The following is a 12,974-nucleotide window of genomic DNA, read 5'->3' as shown; positions in this document are numbered from 1 at the left end:
GTTGCTCACACATATTTTTTTTGTAACACACATGTAAGACCTGACCAGATATTCTCACTGACTAGTTGTGTAGTTCAAGATACCTATCCCGAACAGTGTGTGTAGGGACGTTTTTTCTATTGGGGTCAAAAATGTTCATCTGCTAAATCAAGTGTGTACAGTATGTGTGTGTGTGGCTCCTGTGATGTTTCTCCTGGTCATTCATGTTCTCTCACTATAAATTCTCTCAGCTTCTGATGTGTTTAAGACCCTACAGGCTTTTTTTGTTTCAGCACTGATGTGTTTAAATGTTTAGCTGACCACGGATCTGGACAAGAGTTTCATTACTAATATTAATCATGAAGACGTAGTTGGACTGCCAAATGCCAATGCATTTCAAGGGACAGTCATCAATCCTCTTTGAACGGTCATTTAGCGTTATTCATAGGAAAATTCCACAAATCATGAAAACAGTGTCACCGTCACAGTGTGTTTAGTTGTGAAATGGGGTTATATGTTTTAGAGTCACTCGTCTTGTCATGGGTAAGCTTAATAGCACTAAATCAGCTTGAAATTGATTATAAATCGTTCATTTAATATGACGTTTGTCCATGATTTGGGTAAACCATAGATCATCTGGCACAGTCTAATATAATTAAACAAAATATATTAAAAATATATATAAACAAATAATAAAATACACACACATATGATGTTTGATTAAAATTAGATAAAAAATTATTTTATTCATATTATTTAAACCCTTCTTATGTGTGAGATTGAACAGTGTTTGCATAAAACTAAAGGAATGTAGAAGCAGAGGATCCGAATGGACCACATTTCCATATTTTATATGAAATGAAGGAAATGTAATGATAAAGATTGGCGAAGGATGTGTTTTCCAGATGTCTAAAATAGCCTAAGGCCATTTTAGTCTGTGGCTCGGCTGGGTGAGCTGATATCGAGCTTTGAACATGTTCAATAAAGGCTGTGATCTGTTTCACCACATGGAGTCGAACGTTTCAGAGCTTTATTCAAGAACGGGTAGTCACTGGATTACTAAGATCATTACTATCCGATCACACTTTGGTGTTAATCAGCACAGCCTCACTAGTGCTCTGTATATTGACATTTAAGTATGATGTTCTTTATATTGTGGCCGTCTCCAGTGCTGTACAAAGAATCTTCACACATTCAGTCACTGTGACTCCAGGGAGTAAAAATACAGAAGAATAAAAGTGTCTCCGGGTGAACTGCCGATAACATCTGTCTGAATGTCCACATGCTCTTTTTTTATCTGAAATGTGTTTTTATCATTGAGTCCTATAGGCTTTTTCCATTCTCTGTGAAGGTTATTTTTATACAATAGACCACCAAGTCAAGACCAGCTTGACCTTTTCTCTGTCTTTTGTTAACTAAGGAAAAAAAATAAAGAAATTCCAACCGAATGAATTGGCACATAGACCACCAGCAGGGTGTAGTCTGGCCCGCTCACTCCATCAATCACCCCGGCCTCCATCGCCTGTTTGTTATTTCAATATCCATGTCCAAATACCTGGAAACTGAAAGGTTGAGGCATGTCAGAGCTGTCCGTCGCTCTGTTTCAATCGTTCCCTGTGCAGACACGCTGGATTGACTTGTTAAAAGTCTAGACTGCGTCGCCCCCTTGTCCTCTGCGCCATAGCTGAGAATCTATTTCAGGGAATCTATATGAAGTTTAGCAGTTTTTACACTCTATGCTGCCGCAGGTTTCTTCTTAAATGTGTGTTTTTGAGGTTCAAACGGTGGTGTGTTTGTGTCATCAATGTGAATTCTAGCTATTTATCACTTATGATAGGTTTTGATTTAGGGTTTAGTATTATCGATAACACTTTATAATGTGTATAACACTTTATAATCTCATTTGTTAACCTTAGTTAAAAAGAACTAACAATGAACCTTCTTAGAGCATTTATTAATCTTTATTTATGTTAGTTAAATAAAATAAAATACAGTTTCTTATTGTTTGTACATGTTAGTTCAAATTTTTAATTAGTAAATTAAAATTATTAGTAATTCCTTCTGAAGGATTTGGTAACACTTGAGTCATTACTAATGGGTTACCATGATCTTCACTTTACAATACTGATTCAAATAATTAGTAACTCCATTAGAAGGATGTAGTAACATTTAAGTCATTACTATCCAAAACCTTACAAAAACCTCAAAACTTTACCATGATTTCAGTCAATATTAAGGAGTTATCCTGCTTTTTACTTCAGAATACTGATCCAAATAATTAGTAATTCCTTCTGAAGGATTTAGTAATACTTGAGTCAATACTAGTGGGTTACCATGATCTTCATTTTAGAATTAATTATACATTATGCATTATTCACATTAATTTTTAACCTCTATATAGTGGTTCGTAGTAGTCCTTTGGGAGGTATGAAAAAGTAATAGTTATTGATTAGCTAATAGCGAACTAAGCACTATTGCTTACTAATTCGTTAATCAGAGTTTCTTGTTAGTTAGTAGTTACTAGAGTGTTAATAATGCCTTACAAACTTGTTCCTATGTAGTTATACATTAATGATGGAACAGTATTCTAACGTGTTACCTAATGTTGATATATAAAGGTACTGTTGTTCATTGCTACTGTATTTCATGTTATTGCATTAACTTGTATTAACATATAACATAACTTGTATTTACACAAAATTACATACTTCGCAACTAAAATTAAAAATTTGTTCAAGAAAAAAGTCAACAAAACGATTAAAGCAATCTGATTGCACCAACGAAAGACATTTTTAAAAGTGAAGTGTGTAATTATGCCATTGCAAAAATAATGACTGTTTCAAACAGAATTCCCAAACAATTCTCTATCTTCTACTGGTCGAACAAACAGGTAGTCCCGCCCCAGACTCCACAATGACGCAGTGCCAAATGTCTTATTTATAGCTGAGTGTCACATTAATCTGTAATAGGACAAAGTATTTTAACATAAAAAAAACAAACAAACAAAAAAAAAACTGGACACTTTTCCTTTAAGAATGTTCTTTCCCTCTTTTAGGTCTTTTTATATCTTCCTGGAGAGTTTTCAAGGTGATTTACATGCTATCTGAAAAAAACTGAGAGTTCTGAAGATACCTTTAGATATAATGGATATGAAATGTCTCATTCTCAAGGATTTGCCACTAAATAACTGCACAGAGATGGAAAGGCAGGGAAAAACCACACAGAAAGAGTGAAAGTAGCCAAGAACAGAAGCGTATTCCCTGCCTGACACCTCTACCTTTGGAGGAGAGCCAGTAATTGTAAAAGAAAAGCTGCCTCCAGGAAAACTAGTAAATAAAGTGGAAGGTACGGAAAAGAAGATATAAAGCGCTCTTAAAATGAAAGAGGGGCTTTATATCAAGATAATCCACAAATGCTTACATAGCATGTCCTGCCTGGGTGTGTGTGTGGTAGTGTGTGTGCAACGAAATGGCTATTTTATGAAAGGTTAAACAAGCAGTAGAGCGCTTCTCCTCTGTGCCCTGTGCCGTGGCCCTGCGCTCCAGGAGGCCAGGGAGCATGGGGCCCTCGTGCTGGGCACGCGATACTCTGCTGGGGCCCCCCGGGGCCCTATTGATCTCTAGATGTTAAGCTCCCGCCTCCCACACACTCACGGATATTTGTGTCTCAGTCTGTGCTGAAGAGACGTATTGGAGTCATGAGATTTCTAAAGCAGCTTGTTTGAATGTTCCATCTGATAGACAGTCAATTCCTGCAGGGCTTCATGCTGTGACCGTTTTCCACACTAAACACACTTCAAATCCAGATCGCACATTTTATTTTCCTAATGTATGTTCCTGGCAGTGTTATTTTAGTATAATGCTATACTATACTATAGTACACTATACTATACTGTACTATACTATACTTTATTTTTATATTCAATTTAATTTTTATAATGTATCTATATAGGTTTTATTGTTTTTTCCAGTTTTAGTTATTTTACATAAAGTTAAACTAAATTAAAATGATAAATGTTGCCTTGGCAACCATCTGAAATAAAAAAGTTTAAGTTTATATTTTATTTTATTTCAGTTAACATTTATTTCAAGTAATTTTTTAAGGTTTTATTTTTTACTTAATTATAACAATGCTGGTTTCTGGTTGTGTAAAATTCAGAATCGAAGAACTGACTCGCTTTCAATTCATGAGTGTGAACTTAAGTTGAATTTGCCACAACCCACAGGAATTTGAATTGAAATGACAGGAAGTGGAATTTAGTGAATTGCAATTCAAAGATATTTAACACAGGTAATACATTCTGGTAAATGAAGTGTTTTTCCACCACTATAAATTTTCTTTCATAAATATGTTAAATATAAACGTTAAAAGCCAACATTCAAAATGTATTTTCATATTAACAAACTTTGCTTTTCTAATATTTACATATCTAATAACTTGGAGTTATCTGAATACTTTGAATTTCAAGTCATATTCATATCCATAGCCAAATTGCAATTTTACATCCTGTTTGCAACCTTGATTACATTTTAGAAATTGAATTGGAATTTAGAAATGTTTGTCTTAGTAATCTTTTGTCAAAATGTAGCAATTTGCTTTTCTTCAAAAACATTTTATTTTCAGTTGATTTCACAAATTCCTCTTTTCAAATTCCTATTTTTTTTTCCCCCCATTCCTCTCCAACCAGAGAGAAAATATCATGTTACGAAAGTATAATAGGTTTCAAACAGCATTTTATGTTGCCATTGTATTGTTTTTGACTCTTGGCTCTTGGCTTAGTGTCCATACTATACTTCATGAGTACCATGAGCTCTGACTGTCTTCAATATACAATCATCTTAGTCTAAATGGCTCACTTGAAGCCTAAACAATTTTAAGTGCTGTTGAGTGGCTTCAGTTGACCTAAAATAAAAATTCAGCTTTTATTTTTTAAAACTCATATCCTGTTATTTATTAAATTTTGAATAGTTTTCAAAAATATGACAGTTTATAGTGACTGTGTATGTGACTCCATCAAAGTACAAGTAAAAAATGTCAAAATGACTTTAAGTTCTCACAGAATGAAGTCTCCATATGACTTCAAGCTCTCATAGAAGACTTTGCAATAAAGCACATGAGTCATTTTCTTTTTTGAGTGAACTGTTCCTTTAAACACTAAGATTTCTCTTCCTCCTTCTGCCAGTTTGGAATCGATCACAGACTGTCTTTGTAATGGAAAATTCCCACTCCTGAACCCAACAAATACGTTTCTGTTTTTTGCCAATTCACAGTAATGAGTGCTGATGTGGCTTTTACAATTATCAGTACAACAAAGGCTAAAAGAAGGTTGATTCATTATATAATTAAATTAATCACAAACTACCATCAAATTAAAGATCACAGGATGTTCCTTTAATGACTTGGTGGTGTTTCAAATTTAAAGCATTTCTTGTTAACAACAGTTAATCAATATCTGTCAATAATCAGTAAGATTAGAGAGGTCATTTTGAATAATTAGAGGTGTTGAATTGCCTCGGGTTACTCTGGTCGCTCACTGGTTATCTGATTTGAATTGATTATCTGATTTGCATTTCTAACCAGGATACCATCCCCATTAATTCCATCTCCAGATCAGTGGAAAGATTGTATGACACATATGATATTTCTGCAGTTGTATAACACGTTAAAGTAGTGATAGAGGGAGAAAATACAATGAGAGAGGCAGGGCTCAAGATTGAAACAGTGAATGTATTACTGTAGAAAGAAGATAAAAGCGTGTCCATACAGAGCCGTGCTGAGATAAACAGGTGGGCACAGGCAGACAGACTGGTATAAGCAGCCACATGCATACCCAGGATCCAAAATTAACACTCTCAAACTGTCAGGTGCCAAATGTGTTGAAATTGGCTTTGGCAAATAAGTTTACTTTACTGTAACTTCAACGTGGTTTAAGTTGAATTACAAATGTGAGCAAAAGAAAACATTTTTGTGACTTTTGTTTTCAGTACACTGAAAAAAATTGGTGTAGGAATTACTTTGAAACAGTTGGTGATGGCAAGTAACTACGGAGCCGCTAAAGTGAAAAATTCCAGACTTTTCACGTGCCGTACGAGAACCTTTTTTGCATGCTCACGTGTTACAATTTTCTTCATGCGTCACTGCCTTCTTCCTATGAAGAAAACAAGAGCATAGATATGCATGAATTATTAGAGATCAATTTGGCTTTCGTTAGGGCAGTACCTCTAATATCAAGGCCTTACCGCACCATAAAATGGGCTATGGCTCAATACGGCTGTGTACATTGTCCTATTTGCCAAGTTCAAGGGTCCATAAAAAAGACTGGTATGGTAAAAAGTGCTAAAAATTTGGCTTTCGTACGTCATATTTCAAGGCCTTATGTCTGCTTTAACGCATACTCCGAGAAACCTTGCCGCAAACTGGGTTGATGGTGCAATAGGTGCAATATTGTGCATTGTTCATTTGCTAAGTTTAATAATTCATTAAAAATTTATATTCTCCTATATACACCTTTAACAGCCAATTAAAAAATATTGGTACAGTAAAATGTGCTAAAAAAAATTTATTTCACAAGATCAATGCACCCTTTATTATACCACTTTGTTGGATTAAACGCATCCTTACAGATGGTGGAGTAATGCTGAATTTCTTTATTCAATTCTAACAGTGCTTATCGCGAGCAGCGGCATTGACATAGAGGACAAGTGTCGCATTATATAAAGGGAAGGCTCACTCATCAGTAAGTGACAAACGAATAAGTAGCCTTTTACTAGACAAACTGCTCTAACGAAATCCAAATTTTGAGCACTTTTTACCGTACCAATCTTTTTTATGAACCATTGAAGATAGCATAAAGGACGATGCAGTCCCTTTTGGTGCGGTTTCTCGGGCCACCACAGAGTTAAATTCATTAATGTAAGGCCTTGAAATATGACGTACTGCCCTAAAAGCCAAATTTTGAGCACTCTTTTTACCAATCTTCTACCATTGAACTTGGCAAATAGGACAATGCACACAGCCGGATTGCGCCATCAGCCCATTTTGAGTCGTGTTTTTTGAGCAAATAGATCTCTATTAAAAGCTCTATCATGCTCATCCATGCTCTCATTTTCTTCATAGCAAGATGGCAGTGACACAGAAAGGAAAGAGGTTATGCTACACATAATCTGGAAATTGTATTTTCTTGTAAAATGTACTACAGTAATCTTTATTTAAAACTTAAAAAATATTTTTTTACAGTGTAGATGTTTCTAGTTTTCTTTTCTTTTCCAGGACTCGATTAAGCCATCAGAAATATAGACTGAGTTACAAAGTATCTGTGGCAGATACTATTTCACCAAAATTTGTGAGGGGTTATTTTTTAACTTAAAGAGATTAACCCTGAAAAGGGATTTAAAACTCTTAAAGAGTGTGGGTCTGTAAGCAATGACAACTTGTATAGAAATTTTTTTGGCAAAAATCACTTTTTAAAATTGAGTCAAGAACTCTAAGTTTCTTTAAAGAACTCACTTTTTTTTTTTTTTTTTTTTTATGAGTGTGTAATGGTATTTTGGATTCGATCAGATTTCTAACTCTAAGTATGAACAAGAGTAATATTGATGTTTACCTTAGCAAACTTTATGGTGAGCCAGAAAGTTTGGTCCCCCAACCACAAGCGAAATGTACAATCCTACTCTCAGACATGTTATAAATCTGATATACAGTATTTTTCATGAGCCAACATTTTATACTGCTGCTCTTCTGGATGTTTCTGGCTGTAATGGAATCTAGTTTGCATGCTTTACGTACAGTGCCATCCTGTGTCGTTGGCCCATGCTGCTGATGGTAATGAACAAGAGCTGGATTTGTGGATATGGTGTGTGTTATGTTATTGGGTGCCTAAATATTCCCAGACAGGTCGATAGCTCGTCTGGTAAGACAAATGGCATGGTTACGAAAATCTTGCTAGAGCAAAATTGAAAAAAAAAAAAAAAAAAAAAAATCACTTCTAACAGCAGTCATTACTCTGGGAGGCCAATTAAAAAACAGCATCTCTGTACAACACCATCTGTAGCCAACAGCTATGAGTGTGTGCATGTGTAGTTTGTATTTATGTGTGTCATCGTCCCAAGAAAATCTAGGGCAATTAACAGAACAGTCAGAACACGAGCAATTATAGAAAGTCTCTTTTTGTATATCCAGAGAGAGCGGCGTCCCTCTGTGTCTTTCCTCTGGAATTCTTATCCCGTTAGGAGGTGGCGACCCGGGAAGTGCTCGGATGGTTAATGACCCCTTCACCCAGCGGAGATCTGCTCTCAGAGCTTTGCCTGGGGTTTTTAATTAAAACTGCACCCTAGTTCAAAGCACTCTGAAGGTTCTTGGTGCTGAGCCAGTGGGGTTGACTAAATATCTCATTTCCTGCTGCGGGGCAGAGACGAGGAAGGGCCGAGTGTAATTAGCCGATATGAGGAAGAGGAGGCTGCAGGTGTGTTGAGAGTCTGGAGGTTTGGGATCAGTACTGAGAGTCCGTCCCTGATCTGCTTTCCCATTCAGAAGGTGTTTATTAAAATCGCCTGCAACCGCTGATCTCTGGACAATTTAATTGGAGCCTCCTGTAGTTGTAAGAGAAAAATCACAAATGAGATCTCTTTAAAATCTCCTAAAAACTGGGATTAATTGGAGAGCAAACAGACTCCAGTAATGCACAAACTGAAATTTCTCACTTGCTAAGATCTTGCCAGATCTTTAATATTAAAATTTCAAGCCAGAACAAAAAGTCAGAAAATAGCTGACGTGAAATAAAAATTCACCCTATTTATATATTTCTAAATGCATGTTATTGATCTTATTGCGAACAATTTATCTGTGCATTTGTTTCCAGTCTTGCGGTGAAATGGCAGACTTCTCTGATGATGTAGGCAGGACTTCTCCAATCATTTAGTCTGTTTAAACCCTGCCCCCTCCTCACATTTCACCAATCAGCAACCAGTGAATAGTCCCCACCCTACTTTTTTTTTTTTCTTATAATATGGAAAAAAGAATAGCTGCCACAACTTCCATTTCATCACAACTTTAACTCAAGTTCTTCCACAACTTCCACCTTCATTTTATAGCTCTTAAAGTCTTGTTTGTGAAGTGCTGCTTTTTTTTTTTCTGCTTTTATATAGATTTTTTATATAAAATCTGTTTCTAAAATGGCAATTAAGCTCAAGTAACTCCCATTACTGTCATGAAAAAGTTCTCATTAATATGAAAAAAAAAAAAAATTATATATATCACTTTTATCATTAGTTTTTTTTTTTAATTATTTTGTTTTACTGCATTTTATGCTATTGTTAACAAATTCTCTGTTACAGTAATGAGGACCTAATGAGAAGATAATGGGAATTACATAGAAAGTCAAAAGTAAAACATCCAGAGGCATTGCAGTAATTAGAATTTTGGGCTAAATTGAGCTTAAATTGTGTCAATATTAATGGTCCTGAAATGGCATTTATTTTCTTCAGCAAAATGTCTTATTTCTTTCTTTTTTAAGGGGTGAAATATGACCTGTTCCTGACAGGATTCACACATTAAATTGTACAACAAGTTAAGTGAAGAGAATATTGATGTACTCATATGAACATTGACCTTTGACCCTCACCTTTGCGACCTCTAGAGTAACCCCTGTGGATGTCAGCTGTTAGATACTGTAGATCATCACATATTGACAGAGAAAATCAGATGTCTGTTACCTTGGGCTTTACTATATTATTTATGTCATATAGGCTTACATCAGCCACAAATCTTTTACGTCAATGTGATATCCAAGAAATCAGAATCGCCAGTACCGGTAGGTGTCTACCTGGTCACATTGGCATCTGCTCAACATTTTTGAATACTTGAAAAGTCACTAAAAAAATTCACATACTTCCATTTGTGCTATTTCTTGACTATTAAATAGGATTTAGACTATGAAATAGCACAAATGGAAGTATATGTGAATTTTGTTAAACAAATCAAATGATCTAGATTGTCTTTATTTGTGCTTTCTTAATATTTTGTACATTTAACGCTTGCATGAAAGTCATTGACACAAAGTCGTTTACATATACAGTATCTGTCCTCTCACACATATTCATTGGGAGTGAGCTGAATTATGAAAGAGATACAGAGATGTTCCTGTGGGTAGAGAGCAGGTGCATTGTGGGTCCGTGCCCTCAGTCCAACCAGGTGGAGAGACAGCTCATGTTTATAAGATCACAGGTTTTATGCTGTACTCTCGCACATTATGCAAATAATCCTGCAGTCCTAGCAGTAATGTTACTATGCAAAAGCATGCATTACAAAATAAAGGACACATGATTCCTAGCTGACTCTGTCCATATAGACACTGCGTGTGTGTGCGTGTGTGAGAACAGCAAATGTTGACATTGATTTGTAAGTGATCTAAACAGAAAAATGAGATGGAAACCTATAAAAAAAGATCTTTGCAGGCATTCTGAGCTGTTCATATGTGCTCATTATATCCAAATGTGCTGCTCACACTCATGTGATGCTCCATTTCAGGCAATATGAAGAGTGCTAAATAATTCACGAGATGCTGGTGGGATCAAACGCAACGTCTGCCTCTGTTTGCGCTTTTCTGAATGCAGAAGGGTGTGTGTTGGTGTTGGAGTTTTAGAGTTTGGTCTATTAGGGTATCAGCCTTTTGGCGATTTTCTGTATGTATCTTGATGTATTTGAAATGGCTCAAATGTGTGTTTTTTCCCCCTCAATCAGAGGAACCATTGTTTTGACCAGACAACCATTGTAGCCATTCAGATTATAAAAGTTATATTCAATATTAAACATTCAACATTTATTTTTCCAAAAATCATTTTAATATTTGATATAAAATGCCATACAGAAGCTTTTTCCTAGAGATATTTTTTGAGTTTTTATTGGGTGAACTGTCGCTTTAAGGAATATTCTTCTAATGACTCATCTAATGACACCATCTTTAGGAAGCTTAATGGCCATATAAAAAGCACATTAATATCATTTCAATTATTCATGATGTTACTTAATTTTATAAAGCATTCAAAATATACACTACTGTTCAAAAGTTTTAATATCTTTGAAAGAAGTTGCTTATGCTCACTAAGGCTGCATTTATTTGATCAAAAATATTAATATTCTATACAATTATTATTATATTGTTATTCAATTATTTATATTATTTGATCAAAAAATTATAATTATTATTATATAACTGTTTTCTATTTGAATATATTTTAAAAAGTCATTTATTCTTGACGACAAAGCTGAATTTTTAGCATCGTTACTCCAGTCTTCAGTGTCACATGATCCTTCAGAAATCTGCTGATTTGCTCCTGATGAAACATTTTTTCATTTAAGTTCAAAAGAACGACATTTGATCAATTTAATGCAGCAAAAGTATTACTTTCTGAAGAAAAAAACAAACAAACAAAAAAAACCTACTGACCCCAAACATTTGAACAGTAGTATTACATACTAGATGTAGAGCTGAGAAACATACCTGCACAATCTGCTTCCATAGACCTTTGTAAAACACACATACGCAGAGTCACACTGCGTAGAAAATCAATGTTTCCGCTCATTGGTATATTGGGTTGAGTCAGTGTATCATTCATGATTTTCTCTTCTGGCCTGTGGTCATCAGATTAGCTTTAGACCGTCTAATAGAATTGAGTGATAATTTGACATGGTCATTGTGATGTGGGTTGGTGCGCTCACCGGATTAATCTCCGTGGAATTCCCTATGGATCAGCACATTTCTTAGTCAGTCTCTCTCTGACAGATATGATGTTTTCATTTGGGACTTCTTATTGCTGTTGAATTTACTCAGGCATTGTGCTTAGATTTCTTTCAGAAGCTAAAAAAAAAGCCATTCATGTGTGCTTAGGACTGTGTGTGCGAGTCTTTTAGACAGATCCTGTTTATTCAGGGGGAATCACTGAGCAGGGAGAGGTCAGAGGTCAGAATGTGTTACACAGTCACATAGATTTAACCTTCATCTCTCTTTCCTCCATACGTGATACTGTTCTCTGCGTGAGTTGTAAGTTTATGTGTGTATCTTGTTTAGACATATTTAAGTAGCATGTGTGTGTTCATTCATAGGATTGTTCACCCAGAAATTAACATTTTGTTATCATTTAGTAATCCTCATGCCATTCTAATCTATATTATTTCCATTTTTCTGTGAAACACAAGGAGATGCTAGAGTTTCTGAGCTGAGCTTTAACATTCAATGAATGTAAATGGTGACATTTAGTATCAAAGTCCAAAAGGGGCTAAAAAAAAAAAAAAAAGCAGTAAAAGTATTTCAACTGCCATGCATGCTATATATGCCAAGTCTTCTGAAGCCACAGTGTTTCTTATAAGACCCAGGGGCAGATCTAGAAAATTATTTATAGGGTGGCAAGGGGGTGGCATGAGGACTGTGAGGGATAGGAACACCATAGCAAGCAAGCATTCAATAATCTATACTAAATCAATCAATCTATCTATCTATCTATCTATCTATCTATCTAGACCTTCAAATTATTTATATTTTAAGAAAAGATCTTGTCAAGCCAACATACATTTTGTCTAGTTGAGATTAGATTCTTACTTAACTCTGCTATTATTTCCTGTGATTGGGATCTTCGGTAACACTTTACAATAAGGTTCATTAATTAACATTAGTTAACTACATTAGTTAACATGAACTAATAATGAACTGCTCTTATACAGCATTTATTAATCTTTGTTAATGTTAATTTCAACATTTACTAATACATTATTAAAATCTTGTTAACATTAGTTAATGCACTGTGAACTAACATGAACAAACAATGAACAACTGTATTTTCATTAACTAACGTTAATGTCAATTAGTAAATACAGTAACAAATGTATTGTTCATGGTTAGTTCATGTTAGTTAATACATTAACTAATGTTTAACAAACTAACCTTACTGTAAAGTGTTACCGGATCTTCTTATTAGTTTCATTTTATTTAGTTGGATGGCAAA

At 35.0% G+C, this 12,974-nt stretch overlaps 1 protein-coding gene across 2 annotated transcripts in view; it reads left to right on the top strand.

Annotated features, from left to right (window-relative positions):
* Positions 1–12,974, top strand: part of LOC127525375 (MAM domain-containing glycosylphosphatidylinositol anchor protein 1) — a 192,725-nt gene that overhangs the window by 88,551 nt on the left and 91,200 nt on the right. The window lies entirely within an intron of this gene.

This window comes from Ctenopharyngodon idella, chromosome 13, assembly GCF_019924925.1.
Source record: "Ctenopharyngodon idella isolate HZGC_01 chromosome 13, HZGC01, whole genome shotgun sequence".
NCBI lineage: Eukaryota > Metazoa > Chordata > Actinopteri > Cypriniformes > Xenocyprididae > Ctenopharyngodon > Ctenopharyngodon idella.
The sequence above is the reverse complement of the archived record's forward strand: the minus strand, read 5'-3'. Positions and strand labels throughout refer to the sequence as shown.